The sequence below is a fragment of the Sceloporus occidentalis genome, unplaced genomic scaffold, assembly GCF_023333645.1.
Source record: "Sceloporus occidentalis isolate IW3139 unplaced genomic scaffold, rSceOcc1.0.p SCAF_1, whole genome shotgun sequence".
Lineage (NCBI taxonomy): Eukaryota > Metazoa > Chordata > Lepidosauria > Squamata > Phrynosomatidae > Sceloporus > Sceloporus occidentalis.
In genome coordinates this window covers 34468619-34489522 of record NW_028316981.1, presented here as the reverse complement: position 1 = coordinate 34489522, position 20904 = coordinate 34468619, and positions in this window count along the sequence as shown.

Genomic DNA, 20904 nt, shown 5'->3' with positions numbered 1-20904 from the left:
TCCTTTCTTGGTTTTAAAACTCCATAAAAGGCCTCCATGATTTAAACACACACACGCGCAACAAAACTTTTCTTTTGGTTCCCTTTTATTAATTTGATAATTTTCTTTGGGCTCCCTTCTATGAATTTTTTAATTTTTCTAAATGATCTGTCTTTTAAATGGCATACCTTTTGCAACTGTGGTTGATGCTTCATGTTTCGAGATCAATGCTATGGCCCAGAACTGCTCTTCTTTTTTGGGGGGCCCAGAAATCTCTGGACCTGGGAGAGGCCTGACCTGTTAGAAGAATGTGCATGATCTTCTGTCCATGTATGAGGATAACTGAAAAATCTGAAACTCCAAAAGCATCTGAAAAATGAGCCACTATGAAATTTAAATCACTTTCAGCTCATCTTTTACTTAGCATACGTTTATATATTCTGTAGCAATTAATCTCAGCAAGTGGAAATATAAGGAGAGAAAATGGGCATGTGACAATTGATTCAGCACATAGGCATCTGATGTAACACAGTAGATAGAAGCCTGCAGGCATCCGAATTCCTGCGCTTTCTGTCAAGATTGTGGGAAATTATTTTACATTTGAATTAGAGCTCAAAAGAGGCTATGAGAAAGCAGTTTACAAGGCACCTGGCCACAGATCAGTGAAGTCACCTGCTGCCTACAGGGAAATGACATTTGATTCCTCATGTCAGTCTCTGAAGATTCTCCTTAATGAGAAGGAAGCAACAGAGGAAGAAGGTGAAGGTAAGACCATGCTTACCTCTGGAATGGAATGAAAACATGATACATGATACATAAAAGAGCCTCCACCTTATTTCGCAACAGCATTTTGAAAAGTGTAACTAAAGATAAAATGAGTAACAAAAGATACATCAATTCACAAATAAAGTATAGACAAATAGGGTTGCTAATTCAAGAATATCCTAGGCCCAGAGATTTAAGAGCCAAGACCTGAGATCCAAGTCTTGCCTTTAAGAACCAGTGATGTAGACTTGAGTGTTGACTCGGACTCAAATCAAGTCTCTTCAGTGACTTGTCTTAGACTTGACTTGGCAATAAATGATGCACTGACTCAACTCAACTTGAAAATTGTATGTTTTTGTAAAGTGACTTGCTGGCATCATTTTCTTTGAGCAGCAGGCAAGACCACCCCCAGAGCGCAAGTCGTGTTTCTCAGTGGGAAACAGCAAATGCATTAGACAGTGGGCTTGAGGCAGAAGGATCCTTCTACAGTTTTTGACAAGTTTTAGAAGGCTCCTCCAATGTGCAGTGGGGACAGTCTGCCAAACAGACCTCAATCCCCACCTCAAGCCCATTGCCTAACACATTCCTTTTCCCCTCTGAGTAACATACCCCCCCTTTTTCCCCCTTAAAATTGGCTCTCAAACTTGCCAAGAATAGTCATTGGCCACCACCTACTTGAGGCGGTAGTCAATAAGGGAGGCAAAGCACCTTCTACAAAAGGGTTGGGAATCACATGCCCCAGAGGAATGCTAGCATTCCTCAACATTGGCTAGGATGACTAAAGCAGCCCGGGTTGTAGTCCACCAATATTTGGAGGAGCATGTGACTTCCACTCTTGCTATCAGTGCTCGAGGCATTTACAAACTTGACATATTTATATTCCTGCCCATACCATAAGAGGGAATCAACCTCTGCTCCTTGGTTTCCCTCCCTTCTGAAAATTTGTTGTGATAGGCAGTATTGAAGAGATGGCATGTCAAGGATCTCAGAAAGATTATTTTATGAATCTGCTCATCTGTCCAATATGTTCTGGTTAGTTGTGAGATTCCATTTCAGCTGAGCAGAAATATCTGAGGAACTTTTTAGGGTTAGAGAGAGGTTCTTATATTTTCATCTAGTCCATTTCTTCCAAGCAACTCTTCTGTAATTTGGCAGGTGATCCCCATTACACACCTATCTTATTTTCATAGAAATTGCTGAGCAGGCAGTGGGAAAGATTAGTAAACTTTTTTTCTGCCACCAATAACTTTAAATGGTCCCCTTGCACCTAAACTCCTGCACCTTGTGTACATTATATATAAATTATATGTCCACAGAAAATGATAGTGCTTACACATGCCATCTACTTCTGTTGAAAACCTCAGTACTCTTTTTAAAAATGCACACAACGTAATTTAAAACATTTGAGTACCAACCCCCATCCCCAGTCTATTTCTCTTAGATTTGATAGGCCTTTTCCTGTCAGAGAAATCCAATGTATCTTCAAATTCCATCACCATTTTGTTACAAAGTGTAAACATTGACCATCATATCTGGAGATCTCATGATAGTTAATGAGAAGCATGAAGCTTTGTGTATCTTAACTTACTAGGTTCTGCCTGCAGGTCAAATAATTTAGCTTCCAAATCAGTCCACATTGTTTTCCAAATCAGGATATGAAATAAATTTTGTGTATGGCACACATTTCTACTACTGAGCTGAGCTTAGAAAAGTTACTCTTTTGGACTATAGCCCCCAGACACACACATTTTGGTTTCATCCAAAACCTATTTTTCTGAATTCTGCTACTGAGACCCAAGCAAGGCTTCTAACCAATCTTCCCTGCCTTCCTTCCCAGGATAGTGCCGACCCTTATCCCCAAAACCTATCTGAGGCTTTAGAGGTACAGGGAAGAGAGGAAAGAAGCAGCAGGGAGTTTTTCTATTGCAGTTATCCCATACAAGTGCAGCATTGCATCCAAATCTAAGCTTCGTAATATAGCCAACCAAAGAGGAAAGCAGCCATGCACATTTAGAAATTGTCTGCAAAGGCATCCTAAAACTGATGTAACTGAATAAATGTCTAGCATTGTTTTAGGACAAGAGTTATGTTGGGGGTTAATGTGACCTTTTCAGTATTCCATGTTTTCATTGTCCATTTGTTTATCTCTGTTCTGCTCTTGGCCTAGGGCTGTAAACAGTGGCCCAGCAAAATAGCCTAAATAAATGCAGGTGATTGCATAGGCTAAATCAGAATTTAGAGAATTTATGAGACATAAAATTCCACTGTCTCATCCTTCACATAAAAATATTAAGAGAACAGAATGTGGCATTAAAATCAATCCGCACTCATGAAAAAGACCATTCATTAGTGCAAGAGAGAATATATCTTTCACTCCCACTCATTAAAACTTGAAGGTGATCACTAAAGCTTATGTGTACTGGAGCAGAGTGAAAATTCAGAGGGAAGAGGTACAAGGGAGGGAAGGCAAAAGAAATAGTTATAGTCCTTTTCATGAAACATTTTAGCATCTGTATTCTGCAGAACGAAAGATTTCAGATGAACATGAGAAATCAAGATGATTAAGAAAAGAAGAAATCTGACTGTTACAGCACCCTGACTATGGAACTCCTTTTCAAGGGAAGATAGACTGGCTCCATCTGTTTTGAGCTTACAGCAAGCAACTAAAATTGGTTTGGATAGCCTTTGGTGTTTGAATAAAAAGGAGGGAAGGAGGGGAAGAAAAAAAAAGGAAAAGTAGCACCACCTTTCAGACTTACTGGTTTTTATTTTAGCACAAGTTTTCATGGATATCAATCCACTTCTTCAGATGCAGTATTCTGTGTTTTCTTTTTAAATTATTTTAAGATGTATTTACAAATTCTTAACAAGTATTTTAATTTGTTCTTAAAGGCCTGTTACAGACTGCCAAAATAAAGCTGCTTCGGGTCTCTTTGGAGGTATGCTATTTAAACGATGCATGCATCCTAAGAATCCGGAAGCTGCACCAAAGCTGCGCTCCAGTGCTTAGGAATGGAGTGTGGCTTTGGTGCGACCTCTGGACTCTTAGGATCCATGCATCATTTAAATAGCATACCACCAAAGAGACCAGAAGCAACTTTATTCTGGCAGTCTGTAACAGGCGTTAGAGGCTCTAAGCACTTAAAATACTTTAGTGCCCCCATATATATCACAGCGATGTGAGCCTCGATGGTCTCTTGCAGTTCACCAGTCACCAGAGGCTAATTTTGTTACATTCCCAAGATTATTGCATAGTATTAACTTCTTTTATTACTACTTTATTATAATTTTGATTTGTGTGTGTGTGTGTGTGTGTGCGCGCGCATTTATTTTTTTTTTGGTAGAATCTGATTCAGCTGCATCATTTGCAGTTTTTCACTATATGGTCTCTTGAAAATCAAAACATAGGAAATTTCTGTGGTGTCTTCCTCTTCCCTTGATGCCCTAAACATGGGCTTATTTTGCTTAATGGTTACTCCAGCCATGTCCCTAGTGAGGGAGTTTCAAAGTCTGGAAGCAGCCACCAAGAGGGACCTCTACTTTGTAGTCTCTTGGATGCACCTTTTGAGACACTGGGTTTTTCACCAGTCTACTCTTGCTTTTTCTGTAATCGTTTTTAATTGTTCATTTTGAATTGTTAATTGCCTCTGGAGATTACTGCATGGGAAAACAGGGACAGGTTACAAGCGGTTTGTCTCTTTTTCCGATGGATCTTACCGCACTGCCCTGTGCCAGGCAGTATGCAGCCATATGCAACCTGGGCTTTTCTGGCACCTTTTCAAGAACAGCCTGCTTTCTCATGCAATGATCTCCTCTGTCTTCTGTAAAATACAGAGGAGATTTTGTAGTATTAGGAGGCAGAGAGGGAGAAATATATGCTGTCCAATGTGCTCTCCTGACAATTAGTTCTGATCACGACTTGGACAAGGCAGTAACAAATCTTTGGACTCATGAAAAAAATCTTGGAGAATTTGTGGAGACTATAGACAAGGGAGACATTTCACCCCACTCAGTAATCTCTTGTCTTAGCTCTTCACCGAAGGTAACATGGAGCCTGGAAATGTATTTCTGGGGACCACAACTCTTGATTTCTTGTTTAGGAGAGCATATGTGCTAAAGCAACATGGAGGAAAAGGAAAGCCCCCAAACCTTGTTACTAACATGGTTCCAAATTCTGTATTTCAGCAACACCTTGAGAGTCATACTAATTTTTATAGATGCTGAAAAGGTTGCAAAACACTCTGCAGTTTTGTTGTTGTTTTACATTATGGTAGGGTAATGAAGTTTGGTGCATCTGTGACACAATTTGCATTTAGAAGTTCATCCACCAGCTTAATCTCTGCAGGCAGCTCAACTTCAGCATCAACCTTCGCTAAAGAAGATGCAAAGCATATTGTAATATAATATCAGAGAGGAAGCTTCTTAGATATTATGATATGCCACTTCATATGTTTTATATGATACCAGAGCTGGCCGAGACACTAGTGCTTGAAGCTTATCTGGTAATAGGACCATCTTTCCCTTACTCCCTATAGTTAAAGCACATAGTTCATTAGAACAGACAAAATTCAGGACTGAATAATACCTTTATTGGATCATGGAAATGTCACAAATATTTTGGGCACTTAGGTTCTCTCTGAACTTGTCATCAGACTTGATGGCAATGTTGACAGCAGGAGCATAAAATCTCATAAGAACGTCTTCTCTTCTCTGGCAGTAAAAATACAATAATAATAAATATAATAATTGAGAAATTGTTACCTTCTTATGACATCTCAAACCAGGTGCCTGCGGCAGCCGTTCTACTCTACTCAATGGTAAGGCTGGCAGTGTATGTCATTATAAATTGCACAGTGGTGCAAAATATGCCCCTTACATATATCTGGGTGAAAGCAAAATCTATTCCTTAAAAATGAAAGCAGCTCCACTGTCACCACCCAAACAACAAAACCAACAGATAGCAAACAGCTCCTCTTTATCATGACTAGAGCCAGCAGCAAAAACACATACAGCTCTGAAAATATCTTATTAAGCCCAAAGAAAGGTCAGCAGCATTGTGTTGTGCTCTTTTCACTTACAATAAAAGACCCTGCTTTTAAAAAATAAAACAAAATGCATTCTTTTCAAGGACATATTTTGACACATATTTCAATGAGAAATGGCAATGATTTTTGCCATGCCTGGCCTTAGAAAGGTCAATGCTAAAATTCAGAGCCAATAGTATTGAACATGAGCAAGCCCACAAAGATATAACAGAGATCTAACAAATGGTGCATGTCTGAAATGTATATAAATTATAATTTTTCTGTTTTTTGTTTATTTGTTTTGTAATACTAGGATTTTGAAAGAGAGGATCAGTGTTATATGGCAGAATAGAAACTAAAGCCCAAATTAGTCATGACTGCCAATTGTGTACGCAATCCAAAAGTGGCCGCTTGTCTACTTCCCCCAGTACCTTCATTATCGCTAACAGCAGAATTCCATACATAGGTATCTGGAAATAAATCCCACTGAGTTTGATGCAGAACTTCATCAAAATGGCCTTTCAAAATTCTCCACTCTTTTATTAGCAAACAAACTGGACAGACCAGTTCACTGAATTTCTCTGGGGAAGTGGTGGTGGAAAGAAGTTTGCCAACAATTGCTTGAGGATGCTGGTGGCAGCATGTGCTTCCAGGCAGAGAGTTCCTACCATGCACAGGTAAAAAGTGCTGTGTAGGTATGCACTCTTTTTTCCTTTGTAAATTTTCTTTAGTAAGAAAAAAGGTTGAAAGAGGGCAAACTGAAGAAAACGACATCTAGATCTCCTCGAAACATATTGACTTCCATAAATGTTGCACAGTGTAAATCTTGTCTTGAAGCTCATGACAGGATAACTAGCACTGGCCCCTATCATCATCATCATCATCATCATCATCATCATCATCATCATCATCCCCTCACTGAGCAACTGCACTGGCAATCTGGCCATCATTTTGAAGCTTCCATCTTTGTCAGAGCTAGCATCATAAAGGTTGCATCTGCACTGCAGAAACAACTCAGGCTGACACCACTTTTAGTGCCATGGCTCAAAGCTATGGAATTCTGGGAACTGTACTTCTGTGAGAGATTTAGTCTTCTATCTCAGAGAGGTCTGGTGCCACAACAAACTACAAGCCTCAGAATTTCATTGCATTGAGCCATGGCAGTTAAGGTGGTGTCAAACTGGATTATTTCTGCAGTGTGGATGCAGCCACAGTCCCTCTATTTGTGTAGACTGGCAGCCATTTATTGCAGAATGGTGGGAAGTCTTTTGAGAAAGTCTGACAAAATTGCCTTCCTTTTCTATTGGAGTGAGAAAAACAAGTGATTTGGGTTGTTAGGCACCTTTAGCTCCTGAGAAGGAAGGTGAGTGTAAAAGTTTTAAAATACAATAATGATGGGAGGAACCTCAGAAATCTTTTCAGGAAAATATCATTTTAGCAATCTCAGCTCAGCTCCAGTTCCATGGGGCTCACAGCCAAGTCAGTGTTCACAGGACTGTTAATCGTTCTTTCTTTGCTATAATGCCACTGTAGTGTGGGTTGACTCTAGACTTCAACGTATTCAGAATAGACCTCTGATCAAATTTAGATCCAATATCCAACATTTCTTCTCCACCACAAACAGAAGTAATGTTTAAAGTTGCTTTTATAGTTATGGCAATATGTTCTCATTAAATGGTGGAGAGGAATATCACATGGTACAAGTGCTGAGGCACACAGTGCTTTCAGTTACTGAATGAAAATCATTTTGCAGTTAAAAAATGTTTCAAGTTTGAAACTGTGGCTGGAATCCTGTATCAGCTATTTGGTTAACAGTTAGGATACCAACTATTCCATATGCGGCATTCCTACTTATGATTTTGATCATAACCCCCCTACTTAACTGGGCACTATCTGCATGGGAAGAACGAGGTCCATCTTGCTGGAGATTGGATGGGGTGAATGACATTTCCATCAGACTTGGGGGGAGGGAAATGGGCCAGGAGAAGTCAAACCGGATTATTTCCCCAGTACAGATGCAACCTAAGAGAAGGCAACTGTTACAAAGGGAAGGAGAGTGGATTGGATTCAGGGAGGTGGTATTTTAGGGAGCATGGAGATTAATTATAATAATTATAATTTAAAAAACCCAAAATTGTTTTTAAAATAATAATAATAATAATAATAATAATAATAATTAGTTTACTAAGGCACCAGAGCTCTCTGGCAGAGAAGGCTCAATGTCTCAGGACACTACAGTTCCCAGAATTCCATAGCACTGAGCAAGGACAGTTAAAGTGGAGTTAAACTGGATTATCTTCCCAGTGCGGACGCAACCTAAGAGAAGGCAACTGATACAAAGGGAAGGAGAGTGGATTGGATTCAGGGAGGTGGTATTTTAGAGAGCATGGAGAGTAATGAAAACCGGATCATTTCTGCAATCCTCCAAAATGGCTCTCCTTCAGATCCAAAGGATTTACTTCCAAGTAAATCTGCAGCTTCTACACTGATTATTTTGCAGTGAATTTCCTGCATGGCAGGGGGTTGGACTGGATGGCCCTTGTGGTCTCTTCCAACTCTATGATTCTATGATTCTAATAATAATAATAATTCAATAATAATAATAATAATAATAATAAAAAATGGATGGGGGCTCTGACACGGAGGATAGATATAGATGTGGCTGAAATGGATGAGGAGAATGACAGGAGAATAGATGTAGATTATTATTTATTATTTATTATTATATTTCCCCCTCCTTTTATTATTTTTCTTATTTGCAGTTTGTTTTTGTTTTTGTTTAATTTCTGATGTATTGTTATGTGCTTTTAATTTTATAGCTGGGAGGGACGGTTGGGCCGGGGTCTTGTGGGGCTTGTTGTTTTTATTATTGTGTATTGTATGAACTTTGTTGTTGCCTGTCTTGATCCTCAAAGTGGAAGAGGCGGGATATAAATATTTATTATTATTATTATTATTATTATTATTAGATGTGGCTGAAATAGATGAGGAGAATGACAGGAGAATAGATGTAGATGTAGCTGAAATAGATAATAATAATAATAATAATAATAATAATAAATTATTTATGTTTCTCCACCTTCCCCAGTGGATCAAAGCGGGGTTACAGACTAAAAAAGCACAAAGTGTTTACATAAAAATTCAATTAAAAGCAGCTAAAAACAATAAAATATATATCTTACAGTAACAATAGCATCAACAAACAAGGCAGGAATCATACACAGACAAGGCAAGTCATTCATATCAGGGGGGTATTCATATCAGGTGATGTATGCTCGGCTAAAAAGCTCAGTTTTAATCGCTTTTCTAAATGTTTCTATCGAGGTCACCGAGCGGATATCCTCAGGGAGACTGTTCCAGATTCTCGGAGCTGATGTTGAAAATGCTCTTCGCGAAGTAGCAACATACTTAGAGGTTGCTATCTCCAATAGGTTCTTACCCGATGTTCTAAGAGTGCAGGGCGGATTATATAGGGAGATGCGGTCCCGTAAGTAACTCGGGCCCAAGCCATGTAGGGATTTGTAGGTAATAACCAACACCTTGTACTGTGCCCGGAAGCAGATAGGGAGCCAGTGAAGATCTTTTAAGATAGGTGTAATATGGTCAAACATTGATGAACTGGTGACCAATCTGGCTGCCATATTTTGCACTAACTGAAGCTTCCAAATTTGGTACAAGGGTAGTCCCATGTAAAGCGCATTACAGAAATCTAGATGAGAGGTTACCAGAGAGTGTACCACCGTTTCAAGGTCCCTTCGGTCTAGGTTGGGTCGCAGTTGGCGTATCAACCAAAGTTGATAGCAAGCAAGATGAGGAGAACGACAGGAGGATAGATGTAGATGTGGCTGAAATAGATGAGGAGAATAACAGGAGAATATATGTAGATGTGAAATGGATGAGGAGAATGACAGGAGAATACATGTAGATGTGGCTGAAATGGACGGAAGTTCTGACACGGAGGAGCCCATTTGAATTTGAGTGCCAGGGATGGGAAAATAGAAGGGAGGAAGAAACGTGAAGCAGGCATTCACGTGAGGCTAGCATTCACGTGAAAGTGGAACCAGGCTCCCTTCTTAACCCCGAAAGTGCAAAGGTTCAGGATGCGTTCATACCCCCACTGAGCATGCGCAAGGGTCCCTATTCGAATTATTGAATCCGCATGGTATACACCAGTGTGGTCATACAATGTGCATTCACTCTACTTTGTGTGAATCTGCATCACGTGACTTGCCTTGGATTCAATTCCCCCTCGATTTGGAAGGACAACGGAAGGGCAACCAAGTGTGATAAAACATTCACGTTATGACGTGAATTCGCATAGCTCAAACAGGAGTCACCCTGGATCTGAGCTGCAAAACCTACCGTATATATTTGACTATAAGTCGACCTCATGTATAAGTCAAGGGCAAGTTTTGGGGCAAAAATTATGGATTTTGCTATGACCCATGGATAAGTCGAGCGTAAAACTTAGGAGCATATAGCAAAGGATATAAAGGATGTAGCAAAGTAAAACAATGTCAAAGAATTTACAAAATTCCAGCAGACATAACTCTGTGTGCTTAGTCTTAAGGCTGGATGGATGAGAGAGTAGAGAGGGTGAGTGATTCTAGGACAGATTATATTCTTGCTTTTCATCAGGGGATAGTTTCTTATTTTAAATAAGAGTTAAGATACTCTGCATACATTGACCTATGGATAAGTCGACTCAGGGTTTTTGGGTCATTTTTTTAACCTAAATTTCTAGACTTATACATGAGTATATACAGTATGTGAAAGGGTCCCAAAACTCCAGTTAAGCTGTATGATGATATGCCCCTTCCAGGTTCCTCACTCAGAATTTAACCCTGGGCTCTCATTACCAAGTGTAACCCACTGCCCAGCCCTCTCTAGGGTTTACAAGGTGCAAGTGGTGGGATCATTAGGTGGAAGTGACCATGTTCTCCTGGAGTTTGTAATACAGTGGAAAGGAGAAGCCAGGCAGAGTCAGACACGCATCCTAGACTTTAGGAGAGTGGATTTCAGTAAACTTAGAGAAGTATTGAGGGCGATTCCATGGTCAGAAATACTAAAAGATAAAGGAGTTCAGGACGGATGGGACTTTCTCAAAAGGGAGATACTGAAGGCACAATTTCAAACAGTTCCAGTGAGAAAGAAAAACGGGAGGTGTCTCAAGAAACCAGGATGGATGACTAAGGAACTTTCAACCGAGCTAAGTTAGAAACGGAACATGTATAAGAAATGGAAAAAGGGGGAAATCACGAAAAAGGAATTCAAAGAAATAGCAGGCATGTGTAGGGGTAAAGTCAGAAAAGCTAAAGCGCAGAATGAACTCAGGCTTGCTAGAGAGCTTAAGAACAATAAAAAGGGCTTTTTTGGATATGTCCGCAGCAAGAGGAAGAAGAAGGAAACGGTAGGGCCACTGAGTGGAGAAGATGGCAAAATGCTAACAGGAGATAGAGAAAAGGCAGAATTACTCAACACCTTCTTTGCCTCAGTCTTCTCAGAATAGGCAAAGGGTGCTCAACCTGAGGATAATGGAGCAGAGGACAGAATAGGGGAATTTCAGCACAGAATAAGTAAAGAGATAGTAGAGGAACACCTTGTTAATCTAAATGAATTTAAGTCTCCGGGACCAGATGAACTCCATCCAAGGGTATTAAAAGAACTGGCAAAAGTAATATCGGAGCCATTGGCAATCATATTTGAAAACTCCTGGAGAACAGGAGAGATCCCAGCAGACTGGCGAAGGGCAAACGTTGTCCCCATCTTCAAAAAGGGGAAAAAAGAGGATCCCAACAATTATCGTCCAGTTAGTCTGACATCAGTTCTAGGAAAAATTCTGGAGCAGATCATTAAACAGAGAGTCTGTGAACATCTAGAAGGCAATGCCATAATCACAAAAAGTCAACATGGGTTTCAGAGAAACAAGTCATGCCAGACAAATCTAATCTCTTTCTTTGATAAAATTACCAGCTTGGTAGATGAAGGGAAAGCTGTGGATATAGTATATCTTGATTTCAGTAAGGCCTTTGACAAGGTTTCCCATGACATTCTTGCAAACAAGCTTGTAAAATGTGGGCTAGACAAAGGAACTGTTAAATGGATCTGTAATTGGTTGACCGGCCGAACCCAAAGGGTGCTCAACAATGGCTCCTTTTCATCCTGGAGAGAAGTGACCAGTGGGGTCCCACAGGGCTCTGTCCTAGGCCCAGTGTTATTCAACATCTTTATCAATGACCTGGATGACAGAATTGGGAGCATACTTATCAGATTTGCAGATGACACCAAATTAGGGGGAATAGCTAATACCCCAGAGGACAGGATCAAGATTCAAAATGACCTGAATAGACTAGAAAGCTGGGCCAAAGCTAACAAAATGAAATTCAACACAGAGAAATGTAAGGTATTGCACTTAGGGCGGAAAAATAAAATGCACAGATATAGGATGGCTGACACCTGGCTGAATGAAACTACGTGTGAAAGGGATCTGGGAGTCCAAGTAGACCACAAGTTGAACATGAGTGAACAGTGTGATGCGGCAGCTAAAAAGGCCAATGCTATTTTAGGCTGCATCAATAGAAGTATAGTGTCTAGATCAAGAGAAGTAATAGTGCCACTGTATTCTGCTTTGGTCAGGCCCCACCTAGAATATTGTGTCCAGTTCTGGGCGCCACAATTCAGAAAGGACATTGAGAAACTGGCCAAAGGAGGGCGACAAAAATGGTGAAGGGTCTGGAAACCATGCCCTATGAGGAACGACTTAGGGAGCTGGGGATGTTTAGCCTGGAGAAAAGAAGGTTAAGAGGTGATATGATAGCCCTGTTTAAATATTTGAAAGGATGTCATATTGAGGAGGGAGCAAGCTTGTTTTCTGCTGCTCCAGAGAACAGGACCCGGAACAATGGATGCAAGCTACAGGAAAAGAGATTCCACCTGAACATTAGGAGGAACTTCCTGACAGTAAGGGCTGTTCGACAGTGGAATGCACTTCCTCGGAAGGTGATAGAGTCTCCTTCCTTGGAGGTCTTTAAACAGAGGCTGGATGGCCATCGGTCAGGGATGCTTTGATTTGGATTTCCTGCATGGCAGGGGGTTGGACTGGATGGCCCTAGTGGTCTCTTCCAACTCTACGATTCTATGATTCTATGATTCTATGATTCTACTACATAGAGGCCCTAAGGTGGCTCCAGGTAATTACACACGTGTCTCTCTGTGTGAGTGCACATATATTATTTTGATCTCACACACACACACACACACGTGTGTGTGTGATATAGGGTATATCTACAGAAATACTGCACTTTAACTGTCATGGCTCTACCTACAGAATCCTGGGATTAGTAGTTTTGTGAGGCACCAGCACTCTTTGCAGGGAAGGTGAAAGGCTTTGCAAAACTAAAATCCCAGGCTTCCACAGATTGGAGCTAAAACAATTAAAGGGGTTTCAAACTGCATTATTTCTACAAGGTAGATGCACACACAGACTCATGACAGTTCCCTGAATGAACAGTATAGGTAGAACTTAAACAACAATGTGGAACAGTCTATTCAATAGAAGACTTTCTTTGTGGCAGCAAATATGATTGCTCCTCACAACTTTCATCAAAGTTACAATTCTTTTCAAATTTAACTCCCCCTGAATTCACTTGCGCTCCCCAATCTTTTCTCCAAGTCTTACCAAGCATGAACTTACTAACTCACACACCTTTCTTTTATTTCCCCCTTGAGCCCTTTTCTAAGGGCTGTAATTGGTTGATTTCATAGGTTGGGTGGACCCTCTGGCACAGCTGTCTGCCACAAGTTGAGATGTAAATTCAGCTTTGCTGTAATTTCTGTCTAGGTTCTTGTTAGGTCTTTTCTCCCAATCCCTGCAGCAGACACAAAGCAAATGAATGAAGTAGATGAAACAATGGTCTGACTCAGTAAAAGACCATTCATATGTTCTGGGTTTCAAGGAGACCTTTCCCAGGCCTGCTCTTTAAGGTTCATGGCAATTAGAAACCATGGATGAAGGCTTTGTCTAATAGAGGTAAAAGCATGCATTCCAATCACTCTGCCACAACTCATCACTATGATATAAATTAATTTCACAGCAGTAGTTGGAAATTCCTAACTGCTTCATGATTTCCCAACTGGAATTCTTTTTCTTCCTCTTTATCTTTCTTTCTTTCTATGGAAAGCAAAATGGTTTCATCGGCCTTAAATTCTATTTTATAGTTACTCCAAGGGCAGGGCTTAATTAAGTCCAAGACTTCGTGAAACAATGTGACATCAGTCCCTTTAAAATTTTCCAAAGCAGTGATGAAGCAAGGACCAGTTGCCTCCTTTAAAGTGACTTAGAGCTACTTGCTTTGAACTGTAGGTATATGGGTTCTTTCTACTTCAATAGAGCTAATGTGCTATTGCTGCTTTGGGTTGTGTATGTAGGTGTTTTTGCCTCCATAAATTTCATAGGGTTTTCTGAGGCAAGATATACTCGTTTTTTGTGGGTTTTTCGGGCTATGTGGCCATGTTCTAGAAGAGTTTATTCCTGATGACATTCCTCAGAGAAGAAGATGCCAGCCACACATGCTGGAGAAATGTCAGGAATAAAATCTTCTAGAACATGGCCACATCGCCTGAAAAACCCACAAAAAACTATGGATGCCGGCCAGGAAAGCCTTTGACTATACTCAGAAGGTTTGCAAATTTTGGCAATCACTACACATGACTTTAAACTGTGATTACAACTTGGAAAACAGCTTTGACAATACTTATTGCACACTGCTGCCTCTGACCCATAGCTGCTGCATCCCTTAAACACAATTAGAGCATCACTTTTCAATGACAGGGGAAACCCTTTAATGAGTTCTCAACAGTGCCAGGAGCCAGGCATAACACAGCCCTTCTGGGGCAGTCTCATTATTGCCAGACATTTAGGCCCTCTTCAGACGGCCTTTGCGGCATCCCTGTCACATGCTAGGGGTTGGCCGAGGGTGCACCGCCCATACTGGCCTCACCCCTAGCACATGACAGGGGCATCAAAATGGCAGCGCCCTGTACACACGGGTGCCGCCATTTTGACGCACTGAACATCCCGGTGTCATTGTGACACTGCAAGTGTGCCACTGGCACACTGCGGCGTCACAAACGTGCTATAAGAAGAACCCACTTTTTAAGAGTTCTTTTTGCTGCGCAAGGAAGCCGCACAGTTTGTCTGCTGTGGCTCCCTCGCGCAGCAAAACAAGGCATGGATAGACCGCTCTTTTTGGGCGGTCTGTATCCCGCCTTAGTGTCAGTGTTCCCTCCAATCTTCTTGTTCCTCCTCCCCCTCGCTATTCCCAAGCAGCCCGATTATCTTTCCCCCCTGTTTCCTCCCCTTCTTTCTTTTTAAAAACCTTTTCACTGCTGCTGTACCAGAGCTTGTAAATATGTGAGTTAAAATAATAATTAAAATATACCAAAATGAAGCATGAGGCAGGGAAGCAGGGTTAAAGGGGACTCACAAAAAGAGTGCAATGGCAGCAGGAGTTACAGTCACAAAATTCCGAAGATGTACAATACTGGATTTCTCAACATGGTATGTTTCCATACCCCAACCCTCACCCAGTGATTGCTGAGAGAATGGGGCTCATGCAATAAAGCCTGTAGTCTTGACTAAAAATGTAGATTAAAGTGCCTTATGATTCTTTTTAGTCTTTCATTCAAATAATAACTAGGCCTGAGTCTGTTTAGTTTCTAAGATTAGAGGGAACCTGGTCCCTTCAGGGTATTTAGGCTGGCATCTGTATATTAAAGCTACATTCTAGGCCTAACTAGTCCTAGCAGATTTTCATACGGGGAAGGGATAGGGACAGGATCGCTCCTTTGTCCTTACCCCATTCTTAACCCGACTGCAACTGCGATGGCATGAAAGGCTTTCAAATCCTAGTGCCAATCCCACCATTAACCTATCTTTAAAGTGGCATTGCATTAATGCAAACTTCCATTAATGCAAAATGCCGGCTAGTGTCCCTTTAATAACAGGTTAATGGCGGGATGATGACAGGATCTGTGCGACTTCGTCTGAAAGCCTGTTGTGTGATTGCTGTCATTCACGCTTCCCAGATGGGGTAAGCGTGAATCCTGTCTGAAAGTCCTTCCCACGATCGCATGGGAAGGATGGGAACATGATGGGAATATGATGGGACAGGGATGGGACATCTCTCATCTGATAATCTCCCTAGTCTGGATTACTTTTGATGACCTCTTCCTGCCCCAGCTCAAACTGCATAATATCCTATGCCCTTCGTGTATTTCTCTACTAATAATTCTCCCAGAGCAATTTGGGACATCTGAATACTATGAGAATAGAATCATAGAGTAGGAAGAGATCACAAGGGACATCCAGTTCAACCACCTGCCATGCAGGAACTCAGAATCAAAGTATCCCTGAGAGATGGCCATCCAGCCTCTGTTTAAAATCCTCCAAAGAAGGACTGTGTTTCACTGTCAAACAGCTCTTACTATCAGGAAGTTCCTCCAGATGTTTAGGTGGAATCTCTTTTCCTGTACATTAGGAGGAACATCCTGACAGTAAATGTGGAGAATAGTGTGGCATGATACAGAATAGTATGGAGTAATACAGTGGGTTCTCCACGTTTGCTGGGATTAGGGGTACAGGATGCCTGTGAAAGTGGGAAAACAGCAAATGAAAAAACACATTTTTTTAACCTGAGAAAACTTCTCTCTACATCCTCTATTGCAACTCTGTGGTCAACATATGCCAGAAGCTGACCACAGAATCACACTGGAGGACCTACAAATGTCTGAAGAAGCATTCTCTCTAATAATCTCTGTGTCCTCCACTGCAAATCTTTAGTCGACCTCTGACAGAATTGCATCAGAGGACCTAGAGATTCCTAGAAGGAAAATATTAATCAAATGTACAAATGATCAAATCTGAAAAGTCAACATCACAGATGTGGAGGGTTGATTGTATTATTGTCTCTTGCAGCAGAGAGAAAACAATGGTATTTAGGGAAACACACTACACGTAGCTCTCTGATGGAGAGATCAAGATTTGATGGCATCCAATGGAAGAAGACTAGGATCCTTTGAGGATGGTGCAATATACCATGTCATCACATGGGGCGGGGAGCAGTGCTACTATAATAATAATAATAATAATAATAATAATTATAGCCCACCCAATCACTAGGAATCCGGGTGGGTTACAACAGTAATCTAGGCGGGTTACAACAGTAAAGTGGTACTAGCAGTAACAAATAAAACTAACAGCCACTCTTAACAAATAAAACCACGAGGAATGTACTTTCAAGACACTAAAAAACAACAACTAGTGCCTGGAGCAGCCACCTCAGTCTCCTCAATGACAGGCCATAGTTTCTGAACCCATCTCTGTTGCCAGAAAACTTTGCTTCATCTCTAGAAAGCAGACCAGAAATTTCTAAAGCATCTGCACTTGCCCTGACTGAGCATAACTGTCTTTGTGGATTAAAAAAGGAAGTGGTTTAATAAATATGCCAGCAGGGCAGAAGTAAAGCCATTCCCTTTTGAGTAAGCTATGCAAGAATATTCATGCAGGCTTGTCCCTGCTTAGTTTATATTATTAAAACTAAAATCTCTCCTTATCAGAAAACCTACTTCTTTCCCCCTCCTTTTATTTGCCATTTGAAGGATGCACAGAGTAGTAAAATTCTTGGATTACATATGCTAGGCAATGATTGAGGCATCTAGGCTATAAGTTAGGGCTATCATCTCTCATAAATAAGAGCTGAATATTCAGCTCACATTACAAATCAGCACCAGTTACACATCCTGACAGCACCAGATGTCTTCTCTGAAATGAACTGCATCTGTTCTGATCAACACGATAGACAATATATAAATACATACTCCAAAAATTGATAATTTGAAACCCTTTATGAGTGATTCCATACTGTGGACTGTCATCAGGAACAGAGAGTGAGATTACTCCTTTTAATTTTAGGGTGGCACTGAGGTGTTCAATTGCCCTGGTATTTTGTGAGTATGTCTCACATGTCTTGAGTCTAAAATCCCCATTTTGTCCTGGAACCTAATTCTGGGTGTGAACATTGTTCTTTGCACACTTGTTTATTAAATACATAAATGCACACACACTCTTTATATATTGTATTGCCTCCCTGCTCACCAGGGCCCAATGAGGAGATGCACAATAGGTGTGCATGCATGTGTTGCATGCCTTCAAGTTGCATCTGATTTATGGTGACCCTAAGGTGACCCTATCATGGGGTTTTCTTGGCAAGATTTGTTCAGAGGAGGTTTGTCATTGCCTTCCCCCGGAGGCTGAGAGTATGCAACTTACCCAAGGTCACCCAGTGGATTTCATGGCCAAGCTGGGAATTGAACCCTGGTCTCCTGAGTCAGTGCAAACTCAAACCACTATGTCATGTTGGTAGAAACAACAATACAAAGCAAAAACAACAACAACAAAAATTAAATAATCTTAAAACTTTTAAAAAGCTAACCAAAAATGCTCCTTTGCATCATTTAAAAGAGACAGAATGGTTTGAAATTCCAAAGGCCATGTGGAACAGCACCATGTTAGTTGCCCAGCAGAAGCTCAACACAATTAGAGCCAGCCTAACCTCCTTTGGTAGTAAGTTCCACAGTTGGGATGTTGCTGCAGAGAAAGTCGTGTTATATGTATGCACCAACTTAACTTTGTGAGGTCCCCAGACACACAGCAGGGTCTCCACGGAAGATCTCAGTTTTAGGCCTTATATGGCAGAAGGCAAATTTTCAATTATCCTGGCTTCAAGCCACTGATATTCATCAAGACTGATGGTATGTGAAGACTGGGATCTGTTGTGAAACCTGAAAATGTCTTGCTGACTCACTCTCCAAGCTGAATTCCTTAGTGTGAACTTTTAGTTTTCTAGTCCAGAGTCCCAGGAGAGGAACAATGGTTTAGTCATGAATTGCCCCCATTACTGGGCAACCTTTGAAAATTTTTAAATAATGCCTAATCCCCAGTTTTTAAAAACTTGCTTTGGAATAGTTTAGCCCCATGTAATTCTAGGGGTTTGGGAACTAGGATTAGCAGACCCTAGAAGACTTTTACATGCCTTATTTTAGCTTAGTTTTAAAAATTTATTTTATTTCATAGAATCATAGAATTATAGAATCGTAGAATTGGAAGAGACCACAAGGGCCAGCCAATCCAACCCCTGCCATGCAGGAACTCTCAATCATAACATCCTGACAGATGGTCATCAAGCTTCTATATCCTTCTCCCAGAGTGGGACAGAAGGCAGCTTTTCTATTTCCTGACTCCACTGAGCGTTCTACTGCCATCCTTATCCCAAATGGGGCCAACCTACTAACAACCAAAATATGTAATTTATGTCACTAAAAAAAAAAAAAAAGCCATGCATGAAAAATGTACCCTGGTAACAAAACTCAGTAGATTTGTTAGGGGAAGACTTATCCTAGCAACATTTTTGTTTGGGGAAAAAAATGTACATGACAAGGGACTGAAAACTTGGGACATTGTTTACAGATGCACAGTTGACAATGCAATAAATGCAATAAATGCCTGCTTGTGTTAATTTGCAACAAAAGACATGTCTGGAAGACTGAACTGCCCCATATGCCATGATGAATGTTACAACACCTACTGCAACCTCCTTTACTCTGAGCACACAACTCCTTGTCTCTAACAATAGCAAGAAAAGTTGATAACCTACATTCCTTATGACTCCCTTTGTTTCAAGAATTCCCTTCATCTAAGTGTTTAAAACAATTTTATTTCCAGGAAGTGTGGACCTTGAATCAGGATTAGCCTTTATTCCTCCCTTTTCCTTCCATGGCCCTCAATGGATGAATTTTGGTATTGTCACTCAGGTTGCATCTGCACTGCAGAAATAATGCCATTTGACACTACTTTACCATGATGCCATCCTATGGAATCCTGGGCTTTGTGGTTAGCTGTGGCCCCATTCTGGCAGAGTATGCTAAACAGCTCCCAAAACTACAAATCCCAGAATTCTGTATCATTGAGCCATAGCAGTTAAAACAGTGTCAAACTGTATGAATTCTGCAGTGTAGATGGAACCTATATCCCTCAAACAATGTCTTCCCATTAGTTTCATGCATCTAACACAACCTAATTCCATCTCGGAATAGTTTCTTCCCTCACTTGGCAACCGTAACTTGGTTATTATTTGTGAGGGCCTATAAAGCCTTGACTTATAGCCTAGTTGTTTCTTTCTCTTCCTATTTCCTTGTTATAGCTACTTGAGGGTTAATTGAGTTTATCCATGCAACTACAGCATTCTTTATTGCGGTCACATATTTAGATCATCTTGTATAGATTGCAATAACATCAGTATTATTTGATTCAAAATCTTGGTCTGTGTTTACTTTTATTTAAACATAAAGCCCAGCCTTCTTGTGGTACACCTGATCTCTAGGGCCAAGATCAATATTGATTTATGTCTTTAGGTTATTCATGTAACTAGGAACACACTGTAAGTTAACACCTGACATGTGACAGTCGGTTATATATCTACCTATTTGTGTTGAGGCATGTGTGACTGAAGACATGTGGCAATAAGGGGCTGAAGTGGTAAAAGCATAAGAAAAATTATATCTGTGTTTGGACTCTTATTGGTTTAGACTCCAGATCTGGGCTCTGACGGCTTAATGTTCCTTGTTAAAAACATTAAAAATTTTAAAATGTTTGAAACAGAAAACCAGAATTACAAAGAGTTCCAGCTATGTAACACAGTGTTTATATTGTCATTGTTATTTAGATGAGACATTTCCTCATATGAAATGATCATGTGATGAAATCCAGATTCATGTTTATAACATCATCTCTGATGTTTGTGGGTACCACGTTTGGTCTCAATATGGGTAACATTGGAAATCCAACAAATATTTGCTGAGTGGCTTGCATTCATTGCAGTCAGAGTCTTATCTTCGTCGGGTGCAATTTAAATCCTTACACTTTCTGAAGCTTACACCAGACTAGCGACAACCTGAAGCAAATGTCTCAAAAAACACGCAAATCTCAGTATACAGTCAGCCATCAACATTTTCAGGCATTGGGGGTGCAGGATCCCTGTGAAATTGGAAAAACTGAGCATACAGTGGGCAGCAGCAGAGG